Below are 14,068 nucleotides of genomic sequence, written 5' to 3'. Positions count from 1 at the left end.
GTATGAAATTAAAAATAAAAATAAAAAAATTATAATTAAATCACTTTAATAACTACTTTTTCCATAATTCTCTCTTCTCATGTGTTAAAATGCTCCATTCTAATTGGATAATGGTGTAAAGTTGTAATCTCAAAAACAAATGTTGATTAAAAATTAATAAATGGGCGCTACAAACTACATGTTCTCTCTTCAAAATAAATGTTAACGAAATAAAAAATCAAAACTTTCTTTTTTTGATTTATGATTTTTTTTAGAGAAAAAGGGATATACACTGACAGTGTAAAATATTATTACACTGTCAACCAATGACAATCACGTATCTAATTAAAATACAATTTTATTTTAAAAAAATTAATATGACATAGCAAGTGTAAGGATTTTGATTGGTTGTATGTGTAAAGTTAGTTTACACTGTCAGTGCACTACCTTTAAACTCTTTTTTTTATTCATGAGTATAACTGAATAAATAACCATTCGTTTAATTGATATTTATAGGAATTGACTATCTAATTTTGTAATTAAAATAAATTTTTTTAATAATGGATATAGGGATTTTTCTGCACATTATTGTCGCACGCTCGCGAAATGAGAACAGAGTCGCCACCAATATATTTATCCCAAAGAGGGAAAGGAATATCAGAAAACCTAGAATAAAGAAAGGATAAGAGAAGGTCTTGCGACCAGAGGTAGGGTACGGGAGTCGGTTACGCAAGGGGAAGGTACTAGCACCCCTCACGCCCATCGTACTCGATGGTATCCACCTATGTTTGTTCTATTCTAAGGGTGTACAAATCTAAAGCTTAATCACTAAGGGAATGCATGCAAATGAAAGAAGAAGAAACACGGGGAAAATAAGGTTTTTAAATAGTTGTGCTCGCTTAGGCCCCGCGACCTAATGCCTACGTATCCTTTTCAGGAATCAGAGCGCCGTAGTTCGGCTCAATATTTTTGTTTGTTTTTGTGTTTTTTAGTTGAACAGTTACATTCGCACTCCGCTGCTCGACCTCTGGAGTTATAAGCTGAGAATAGAGCGGAAATAACGTGTCCGATTAAGGGAAAGAATGCCCTGAAGGCAAGAGAGAGAAGAGAGAAGATTGGTTTGTGTTTTTTATGTAACTTCATGATGAACAAAACCCAATACAAGGTTTCGCACCACTTCATTACTTTGTTTAGGTCTGAGCCTTTATTAAGTATTTTGGATGTTTTTGATTGATGTTTTTTAAGGGGAATTAATCTGCGAGTTGAATCACATAAGAGTGTATAATGGTAGAGAAACAGATTAGGGAATGAATCCCACTCATTTCTCTCCCATCATATAGTGATTGAGAAACAGATTAGGGAATAAATCCCACTCATTTCTCTCCCACTAAGTGATTGAGAAACAGATTAGGGAATAAATCCCACTCATTTCTCTCTCACTTTTAGTGAAGTGTGATCCGCCTCTTCCTTTATTAAATGTTTTAAAGTCGAAAAGAAAAAGGAAAAGCAAACTAGCCTAAAATGAAGTAACTAGCCTAAGTGTTTAAAAGGGAATTTCTAGATCCTAATATTATCATGGTTTCTACCTAAAGTTAGGAATTAAAGAGACATGAAAATAAAGTCACATTAGAAGCAAAAATTGAGAATGGCACAATGGTACAAAATCACACACAAGCATGAAATAACAAGTCAAAAGTATAGTACAAAAAGTACTACTATTTTTATATGGTTTTTATGAAGGAAATTGAATTCTAATTAACCAAAAAAGAATCAAAAGAGATAGCCTAAACTAATATTTTTGTGATTTTTTTTTATGTCAAAAATTATGTATTAAAGTCTAAAATGGTAGCAAAAAATTAGTTCTTTATTTACTAAAAAGAATGGTAAGAAATTTAATTAAAAGACCTAAGTTCTACTAATTAAAATATAGAGCCAGGGGGTATGAACTGGAATTAGAGGGTGCAGATAACATAGGCGCTGGGCCCAGGGTGTTGGCCCAGTAGAGTTCTTATTATAGATTTTTCTTAGTGCCAAAAACGTGTTGCGCTGGGCCACAGGGCGGTGTACTGAGCAATCAGGCCCAACGCTTGTTTTGATATGCAGATTTATTTTAGCCAAAAATGGCAGTGACGGGCCACAGGGGGTGCAAAGCACAATAGGCCCACAAATGAGCTTTTTTTATTGTTTTCGTTCAGCAAAACGGACCAAGAGGGGGTGCGAATCAGCAACGGGCCCAGGATATTAGTTCTTTGATCCAATTACCATTGTTTTCAGACTTTTTATTATGACTTTAATAAAAATAAAACAAATTAATAAGGAATAAAAAAAGGAATTTGGGAATTAGGGTAAAAAATGCGACGTTTCATGTCCAGTTCTCAGACTTCTCTCCCTCACTAGCGTATCTCACTCTCTTGTCACATTAACCATCGCCTGAGATCGCTCCGCCGTGCCGGAGGCGGCGGAGTGTAACACCCCAATTCTACCCAGGCATATAGGTACAAATATCAGAGTATAAAAATTAAATTCTTAAAAACAATTAGGGCGTTACACTTAAGTAACCACATAACCAAACATAACATACTCGCAAAAGATGCGTAACACAAATAATCAAAGAGGACGGATACTCATAAACACCTGAATGTATTCATACTTATATATATATGCATCGGTAAACAAAATATCCACAACATTCCTCCAAAATACACCGTATGAGAAGGTATCCAAAATACATAATACGAATGCATCTAAAGGATCAAATATACATCAAAAGGATCCTATAAGCATTATCTACAAAATAAGTGTTCGATCCCCCCTAGGTGTTACGTATCACGAGCGGACGACACCAAAACGGACGACTACAAAGAGAGCACCTACACTTGCGGATCACCTGCACATTACCCACGAGTAGGTAACATTAAGGCAGAAGGGTGAGAATATAATTCACAATGAAAGCATGATCAATATAGTAATGCCCACAAATATCATTAAGAATCATATAACAAGATAATCCAATAAGTCAACCACAGTCAATATATAAGTAATGCGGTACATGAATGATAACATAAATTATAAAGACTGACGATGATGAATGAGACTCGACTATGCGTATGCATGTGGTACCAAATCCGGAGTAAAACTCCTCCTTGTCATTATGACAAATACACCTGCCAAGCATTATGCTGGGACTTTATTCCACTCAGGAAGCCCGCAGGCTGTCGTCATCGAGCATTTAGCTCCCACTGATGACCTCTTGCCACTCAGGCTAATATACTGTTACCGAGCATTAAGCCCCTACTGGTAACCAATGCCCGCAGGCCATCTGTTAACAGCATTCCGCCATTAACGTATTGAAATGTTATGCTGTGCATACAAACGACTCGATTACATAACAACAACAACAATAATATAACTCGGTCACATATCCACATCACACCGGTTATATTAATCCACACGGATACATCATCAAAATTGACACTCAGGCGTTCATATTCACACAGCACACATATATCGTCAAAACATACTTGATTAGCAAATATCATTTCACAAAATACATTTATGAAAAATCATTCAACCACCAACACACTCCTCTTTATCATAAAGCATACTCAAGGGTTCTCATAATACTTCAAACGGCGCATAGAAACGACCTACGGTTCAAAAGATACAACAAAACGAAGTTTGGAAAACAAAATTTCGCACAGTCCGCTTGAGCTCCGCTCAGCGGACCCAGACAGGGAATTATCAGACAAAAATACAGAACCTCCGCTCAGCGGACCTTCATAGAGATTTTTCTGCAAAAGGACCTCCGCTCAGCGGACCCCCTCCGCTCAGCGGACCTGCGTAAACCTAGAAAAATCAGTTCTGCTACAGACCTGCAAAACCCCATCCAATCCTCTCAAAACCTCAAATAAGCTTCCCTACACATCCTACACAATCCATACATGCCATATATTCACTCTATCAATCAATGATCCATGGCTCACTCACTAAATGTCAATAACCTAACAATTTCTTCATGAGCAAGAAAACATGGAGAAATGAAAAACAAACATGATCCATGGGAATATCTATCATCATAGTACACATACACACCACAAAATCAAGTTTATAACTTCAAAGCTCACAAAACACCCAATTTACCATTGTTGATCAAGCTTAAAAAAGAGCAAGAACAAGAACAAAACACACAAAACTATAAGAACCATACAATCAAGATAAACTAGATTCATCCCCCTTACCCTGGTTAGATTCTTGGCTCTAGCTTGGTTTGGATTCCTACACTTCTCTTCTTCTCTTTGTTTTTCTCTTCTTTTTTCTTCTCTTCACAAGTTCTCTTTCTTTCTTTCCCTAAATATCTCAAAATATCTCTTTTTCTCTCTATATCTCTTTCTATTTCTCTACTTCTCATTATCCCCCACTCAACTTTAATAAATTCTAATTTTGGCCCAAATGTTACTAAACATTAATTCTAACCAATTAACACCCAAAACATAATAATTACACACATGGAAAGTAATAAGTAAAATATTAACATAATTAATATTTACCGACTGACTCGACTCAAAAACGGTAAAATTAGGGAAATGTAGCAAACATCACAATTAATCAGAAAAACACATTTATGGGCGTTACAACCCTCCCCCACTTAAAAGATTTTCGTCCTCGAAAATAAAGATTACCTGCTACAAACAACTCAGGATAGGAGTCTCGCATCTTGCTCTCCAACTCCCAGGTCAAACTCTCACCTGCCGCACTTAACCATACGACTTTCACCAAGGCGATCTCCTTGCCTCGCAGAGTCTTAGTCTCACAATCCTCAATACGCACCGGTATCGTCTCAACCGTCAGGTTCTCACGCACTTGCACATCATCCATCTGAATCACATGGGACGGATCCGCAATGTATCTCCTCAACTGAGACACATGGAATACATCGTGCAGATTAGCAAGACTTGGCGGTAACGCCACCCGATACGCAACTTTGCCAACTCGCTCCGATATTTGATAAGGACCAATAAAACGCGGAGTAAGCTTCCTCGATTTCAAAGCTCGTCCAACACCAGTCATAGGTGTAACTCTTAAGAATACATGATCACCGGCTTGGAATTCCAAATCTTTCCTTCGCTTGTCATGATAACTCTTTTGCCTACTCTGTGAACTTCTCATTTTCTCACGAATAAATTTCACCTTCTCTGTAGTCTCTCTTACTATTTCAGGTCCGAGTACCACACTCTCGCCCGATTCAAACCAACACAATGGAGTTCTACACTTACGACCATATAGCGCTTCAAAAGGTGCCATTCCGATACTAGAATGAAAACTGTTGTTGTAAGTGAATTCTATCAACGGAAGATAAGTATCCCACGAACCTCCCTTCTCTAGAACACATGCCCTCAACAAGTCTTCTAACGATTGAATAGTCCTTTCGGTCTGACCGTCTGTCTGAGGATGATAAGCCGAACTCAACCTCAACTTAGAACCTAGAGCCTCTTGCAAACCTTTCCAAAAATCTGATGTGAACCTTGGATCTCTATCCGACACAATACTCAACGGTATACCATGTAGTTTCACAATCACCTTGATATAAATCTCAGCCAACTTCGCAACTGGAAAAGTGATGTTAGTAGGAATAAAGTGAGCAGACTTTGTCAACCTATCAACAATCACCCAAACCGCATCGAAACCTCTCACAGTATTTGGTAAACTCGTCACAAAGTCCATAGAAATACTATCCCATTTCCACTCTGGAATATCCAACGGTTGCAACAACCCTGCAGGACGCTGATGCTCCACTTTCGACTTCTGACATACCAAACACGCATACACAAACTGAGCCACATCCCTTTTCAAACCAGACCACCAAAAGATCTTCTTCAAATCCTGATACATCTTATTGGCTCCCGGATGAATACTCAAACTGCTTCTGTGACCTTCCTCTAAAATCATCTTTTTCAGCTCGGAATCATCAGGTACACAAATTCGACCACTGAATCTCAAAACACCCTGACCATCCACTCTGAAGTCGCCATCATCACTTTGATTTGCCACCATAAACAAATCAGCAAGTTTCACATCCATTTTCTGTCTCTCGCTAACGGTCGACAGAAAATCATTCGTCACTTTCAACATACCCATCTTCACACTACCTGGCGTCAATTCACATACTAAACTAAGATCACGACACTGCTCCAAAAGTTCCCACTCCTCCGCCATCATAGCGGACATATGCAAAGATTTCCGACTCAAAGCATCGGCAACCACATTAGCTTTACCAGGATGGTAATTCAAGCTAAAGTCATAGTCCTTCAAGAATTCCAACCACCTACGTTGTCTCATGTTCAACTCTTTCTGATCAATTAAGTATTTCAAACTCTTATGATCACTAAAGACCTCGAACCTTGCACCGTAGAGATAATGCCTCCAAATCTTTAATGCAAAAACCACCGCAGCTAACTCTAAATCATGAGTGGGATAATTCTTCTCATGAATCCTTAACTGCCTCGAAGCGTAAGCCACCACCTTACCTTCCTGCATCAAAACACCACCTAACCCCATATGCGATGCATCACAATACACCACAAACGGTTCCTCAGGATCAGGTAAAACCAAAACCGGAGCTGAAGTCAACCTTCTCTTCAACTCTTCAAAATTCCTTTCACAAACTATGTCCCAAATAAACGCCTTACCCTTGCAAGTAAGCTGAGTTAACGGAAGTGCCAACTTCGAAAAGCCTTCTATGAATCTTCGGTAATAACCCGCCAAACCTAAGAAGCTTCTGATCTCAGTAACCGATCTCGGAACCTCCCATTGTAGCACTGCATCTACCTTGGATGGATCCACTGCAATCCCGTTACCTGAAATCACATGACCAAGAAAACTCACCTCTGATAACCAGAACTCGCACTTGGATAACTTAGCATACAACTGCTTCTCCCTCAAAACCTGTAGCACAACACGCAAATGCTCCTCATGCTCTTCCGGAGACTTAGAATAAATCAAGATGTCATCTATGAAGACCACAACAAACTTATCCAACTGATCATGGAATATGCGATTCATATACTCCATAAACACACCAGGTGCATTAGAAACTCCGAACGGCATCACCAAAAACTCATAATGCCCGTACCGAGTCCTAAACGCAGTCTTCTGAATATCTTCCTCCTTCACCCGAATCTGATGGTAACCAGATCTTAAATCAATCTTGCTAAACACACTGGCTCCCACCAACTGATCCATCAAGTCGTCAATCCTAGGAAGCGGATACTTATTCTTAATCATCACCTTGTTCAACTGGCGATAATCAATACACAACCTCATGCTTCCATCCTTCTTCTTTACCAACAAAACTGGAGCTCCCCATGGTGAAACACTAGGCCTCACAAAATGTTTTGCTAGCAACTCTTCCAATTGTTTCTTTAATTCCACTAACTCTGATGCCGACATTCTATATGGCGCCATAGAAACAGGCCTCGTACCAGGAACTAGATCTATGGAAAACTCCACCTCTCTCCTTGGCGGCACATCAGAAAAGTCTTCAGGAAACACTTCGGGAAATTCTCGCACTACTGGAAAATCCCCAACTGCAGCTCGACTCTCCACAGTCAACGATGCAAACACACCAAACAATTGTGCCCCATCTTCTAACAGTCGATTCAACTCCTTGGTAGATAAGACATCAAATTCCACATCCTTCTCAAGAAATGGAAACCTCACCAACTTATGATAACAATCGATATGGACACGATTATTCATCAACCAATCCATTCCCAGAACCACGTCTAATTCGTTCATCGACAAACAAATCAAATCAACAGTAAAGTCCTTACCGAAGATTGATACCGGACAATTCTTACAAACTAAAGAAGTAGTCACCGACCCCATTGCTGGTAAATCGATAACCATCTCACCACCCAGGTCAGATAAAACAAGACCTAATCTTTTAACACAATCATCGGCTATAAAACAATGCGAAGCACCCGTATCAATAATAGCAATTAAAGAAATGCCATTAATAAAACAAGTACCTCTGATCAGTCGATCACCCTTGTCCGTCTGAGTTCCAGCCAAAGCAAACACCTTCCCACCAGCTTGAACTTTCTTCTTCGGACATTGACTGCTCATATGTCCCTCTTCACCACAATTAAAACACACTATTCCCTTGAACGTACAGTCGGATGACAAATGTCCTGCCCTCCCACACTTGAAACATTTCCTCGTGTCACCATTGCAGACATTACTTTTGTGGCCAGGTTTACCACACTTAAAACATACAATCTTAGCAGGAGCATCTCCCCCACTAAACCTTGGTCCATAATTCATCTTTTGCTTACCCTTCCCTCCATCATACGGCTTCCCACGATTCTACGGACCTTTGTTCCTCTTTTCATTAATCTCCTTATGATGAGCATTATTATCCTCATCATAAATCCTACAACTATCCACCAAATCTGGAAACACCCGAATCTTCTGATATCCTACCGCCTTCTTGATATCAGAACGTAACCCATTCTGGAACTTAATGCACTTAGAAAATTCTGCTCCCTCACCAACAAAGTGCGGGTAGAATTTCACAAGTTCATTAAACTTTGCCGCATATTCAGACACAGACATGCTGCCTTGAACCAAAGCCATAAACTCAGTCTCTTTCTTTCCACGGACATCCTCCGGATAATACTTCCTCAAAAACTCCCTCTTGAACACCGTCCAGGAAATCTCTTCACCGGTTGCTTCTAACCTTGCCAAAGTCTCCAGCCACCAATCATCAGCCTCCACAGCTAACTGATGAGTGCCATACCTGCTCTTGCGTGCAATCCATCACACGAAAGATCCTCTCCATCTCCTTCATCCAAGTCAAGGCTCCCTCGGGGTCATGCGTTCCCTTAAACACAGGAGGATTCTCCCTCTGGAAAGTCGCTAAACTCCGAGACCTTGCATTCTCATCCGTATGCATAGCTTCAGCCATAGCTTGCAATGCAGCAGCAATAGCAGCGTCATTACGTCCAGCCATCTCTAAACTTCACAATAACACCAAGAGAAGTAAGCCCAAAAAAAAAATTAACACAAGAATTGTTAGACCAAACGACACGACACTTGGTCGGACAAGACCGACCCGCTCTGATACCACTAATGTAACACCCCAATTCTACCCAGGCATATAGGTACAAATATCAGAGTATAAAAATTAAATTCATAAAAACAATTAGGGCGTTACACTTAAGTAACCACATAACCAAACATAACATACTCGCAAAAGATGCGTAACACAAATAATCAAAGAGGACGGATACTCATAAACACCTGAATGTATTCATACTTATATATATATGCATCGGTAAACAAAATATCCACAACATTACTCCAAAATACACCGTATGAGAAGGTATCCAAAATACATAATACGAATGCATCTAAAGGATCAAATATACATCAAAAGGATCCTATAAGCATTATCTACAAAATAAGTGTTCGATCCCCCCCTAGGTGTTACGTATCACGAGCGGACGACACCAAAACGGACGACTACAAAGAGAGCACCTACACTTGCGGATCACCTGCACATTACCCACGAGTAGGTAACATTAAGGCAGAAGGGTGAGAATATAATTCATAATGAAAGCATGATCAATATAGTAATGCCCACAAATATCATTAAGAATCATATAACAAGATAATCCAATAAGTCAACCACAGTCAATATATAAGTAATGCGGTACATGAATGATAACATAAATTATAAAGACTGACGATGATGAATGAGACTCGACTATGCGTATGCATGTGGTACCAATTCCGGAGTAAAACTCCTCCTTGCCATTATGACAAATACACCTGCCAAGCATTATGCTGGGACTTTATTCCACTCAGGAAGCCCGCAGGCTGTCGTCATCGAGCATTTAGCTCCCACTGATGACCTCTTGCCACTCAGGCTAATATACTGTTACCGAGCATTAAGCCCCTACTGGTAACCAATGCCCGCAGGCCATCTGTTAACAGCATTCCGCCATTAACGTATTGAAATGTTATGCTGTGCATACAAACGACTCGATTACATAACAACAACAACAATAATATAACTCGGTCACATATCCACATCACACCGGTTATATTAATCCACACGGATACATCATCAAAATTGACACTCAGGCGTTCATATTCACACAGCACACATATATCGTCAAAATATACTTGATTAGCAAATATCATTTCACAAAATACATTTATGAAAAATCATTCAACCACCAACACACTCCTCTTTATCATAAAGCATACTCAAGGGTTCTCATAATACTTCAAACGGCGCGTAGAAACGACCTACGGTTCAAAAGATACAACAAAACGAAGTTTGGAAAACAAAATTTCGCACAGTCCGCTTGAGCTCCGCTCAGCGGACCCAGACAGGGAATTATCAGACAAAAATACAGAACCTCCGCTCAGCGGACCTTCATAGAGATTTTTCTGCAAAAGGACCTCCGCTCAGCGGACCCCCTCCGCTCAGCGGACCTGCGTAAACCTAGAAAAACCAGTTATGCTACAGACCTGCAAAACCCCATCCAATCCTCTCAAAACCTCAAATAAGCTTCCCTACACATCCTACACAACCCATACATGCCATATATTCACTCTATCAATCAATGATCCATGGCTCACTCACTAAATGTCAATAACCTAACAATTTCTTCATGAGCAAGAAAACATGGAGAAATGAAAAACAAACATGATCCATGGGAATATCTATCATCATAGTACACATACACACCACAAAATCAAGTTTATAACTTCAAAGCTCACAAAACACCCAATTTACAATTGTTGATCAAGCTTAGAAAAGAGCAAGAACAAGAACAAAACACACAAAACTATAAGAACCATACAATCAAGATAAACTAGATTCATCCCCCTTACCTTGGTTAGATTCTTGGCTCTAGCTTGGTTTGGATTCCTACACTTCTCTTCTTCTCTTTGTTTTTCTCTTCTTTCTCTTCTCTTCACAAGTTCTCTTTCTTTCTTTCCCAAAATATCTCAAAATATCTCTTTTTCTCTCTATATCTCTTTCTATTTCTCTACTTCTCATTATCCCCCACTCAACTTTCATAAATTCTAATTTTGGCCCAAATGTTACTAAACATTAATTCTAACCAATTAACACCCAAAACATAATAATTACACACATGGAAAGTAATAAGTAAAATATTAACATAATTAATATTTACCGACTGACTCGACTCAAAAACGGTAAAATTAGAGAAATGTAGCAAACATCACAATTAATCAGAAAAACACATTTATGGGCGTTACAACCCTCCCCCACTTAAAAGATTTTCGTCCTCGAAAATAAAGATTACCTGCTACAAACAACTCAGGATAGGAGTCTCGCATCTTGCTCTCCAACTCCCAGGTCAAACTCTCACCTGCCGCACTTAACCATACGACTTTCACCATGGCGATCTCCTTGCCTCGCAGAGTCTTAGTCTCACAATCCTCAATACGCACCGGTATCGTCTCAACCGTCAGGTTCTCACGCACTTGCACATCATCCATCTGAATCACATGGGACGGATCCGCAATGTATCTCCTCAACTGAGACACATGGAATACATCGTGCAGATTAGCAAGACTTGGCGGTAATGCCACCCGATACGCAACTTTGCCAACTCGCTCCGATATCTGATAAGGACCAATAAAACGCGGAGTAAGCTTCCTCGATTTCAAAGCTCGTCCAACACCAGTCATAGGTGTAACTCTTAAGAATACATGATCACCGACTTGGAATTCCAAATCTTTCCTTCGCTTGTCATGATAACTCTTTTGCCTACTCTGTGAACTTCTCATTTTCTCACGAATAAATTTCACCTTCTCTGTAGTCTCTCTTACTATTTCAGGTCCGAGTACCACACTCTCGCCCGATTCAAACCAACACAATGGAGTTCTACACTTACGACCATATAGCGCTTCAAAAGGTGCCATTCCGATACTAGAATGAAAACTGTTGTTGTAAGTGAATTCTATCAACGGAAGATAAGTATCCCACGAACCTCCCTTCTCTAGAACACATGCCCTCAACAAGTCTTCTAACGATTGAATAGTCCTTTCGGTCTGACCGTCTGTCTGAGGATGATAAGCCGAACTCAACCTCAACTTAGAACCTAGAGCCTCTTGCAAACCTTTCCAAAAATCTGATGTGAACCTTGGATCTGTATCCGACACAATACTCAACGGTATACCATGTAGTTTCACAATCACCTTGATATAAATCTCAGCCAACTTCGCAACTGGAAAAGTAATGTTAGTAGGAATAAAGTGAGCAGACTTTGTCAACCAATCAACAATCACCCAAACCGCATCGAAACCTCTCACAGTATTTGGTAAACTCGTCACAAAGTCCATAGAAATACTATCCCATTTCCACTCTGGAATATCCAACGGTTGCAACAACCCTGCAGGACGCTGATGCTCCACTTTCGACTTCTGACATACCAAACACGCATACACAAACTGAGCCACATCCCTTTTCAAACCAGACCACCAAAAGATCTTCTTCAAATCCTGATACATCTTATTGGCTCCCGGATGAATACTCAAACTGCTTCTGTGACCTTCCTCTAAAATCATCTTTTTCAGCTCGGAATCATCAGGTACACAAATTCGACCACTGAATCTCAAAACACCCTGACCATCCACTTTGAAGTCGCCATCATCACTTTGATTTGCCACCATAAACAAATCAACAAGTTTCACATCCATTTTCTGTCTCTCGCTAACGGTCGACAGAAAATCATTCGTCACTTTCAACATACCCATCTTCACACTACCTGGCGTCAATTCACATACTAAACTAAGATCACGAAACTGCTCCAAAAGTTCCCATTCCTCCGCCATCATAGCGGACATATGCAAAGATTTCCGACTCAAAGCATCGGCAACCACATTAGCTTTACCAGGATGGTAATTCAAGCTAAAGTCATAGTCCTTCAAGAATTCCAACCACCTACGTTGTCTCATGTTCAACTCTTTCTGATCAATTAAGTATTTCAAACTCTTATGATCACTAAAGACCTCGAACCTTGCACCGTAGAGATAATGCCTCCAAATCTTTAATACAAAAACTACCGCAACTAACTCTAAATCATGAGTGGGATAATTCTTCTCATGAATCCTTAACTGCCTCGAAGCGTAAGCCACCATCTTACCTTCCTGCATCAAAACACCACCTAACCCCATATGCGATGCATCACAATACACCACAAACGGTTCCTCAGGATCAGGTAAAACCAAAACCGGAGCTGAAGTCAACCTTCTCTTCAACTCTTCAAAATTCCTTTCACAAACTATGTCCCAAATAAACGCCTTACCCTTGCAAGTAAGCTGAGTTAACGGAAGTGCCAACTTCGAAAAGCCTTCTATGAATCTTCGGTAATAACCCGCCAAACCTAAGAAGCTTCTGATCTCAGTAACCGATCTCGGAACCTCCCATTGTAGCACTGCATCTACCTTGGATGGATCCACTGCAATCCCGTTACCTGAAATCACATGACCAAGAAAACTCACCTCTGATAACCAGAACTCGCACTTGGATAACTTAGCATACAACTGCTTCTCCCTCAAAACCTGTAGCACAACACGCAAATGCTCCTCATGCTCTTCCGGAGACTTAGAATAAATCAAGATGTCATCTATGAAGACCACAACAAACTTATCCAACTGATCATGGAATATGCAATTCATATACTCCATAAACACACCAGGTGCATTAGAAACTCCGAACGGCATCACCAAAAACTCATAATGCCCGTACCGAGTCCTAAACGCAGTCTTCTGAATATCTTCCTCCTTCACCCGAATCTGATGGTAACCAGATCTTAAATCAATCTTGCTAAACACACTGGCTCCCACCAACTGATCCATCAAGTCGTCAATCCTAGGAAGCGGATACTTATTCTTAATCGTCACCTTGTTCAACAAGCGATAATCAATACACAACCTCATGCTTCCATCCTTCTTCTTTACCAACAAAACTGGAGCTCCCCATGGTGAAACACTAGGCCTCACAAAATGTTTTGCTAGCAACTCTTCCAATTGTTTCTTTAAT

The sequence above is a fragment of the Vicia villosa genome, linkage group LG6 (genome assembly GCF_029867415.1).
Source record: "Vicia villosa cultivar HV-30 ecotype Madison, WI linkage group LG6, Vvil1.0, whole genome shotgun sequence".
Classification (NCBI taxonomy): domain Eukaryota; kingdom Viridiplantae; phylum Streptophyta; class Magnoliopsida; order Fabales; family Fabaceae; genus Vicia; species Vicia villosa.
The sequence above is the reverse complement of the archived record's forward strand: the minus strand, read 5'-3'. Positions refer to the sequence as shown.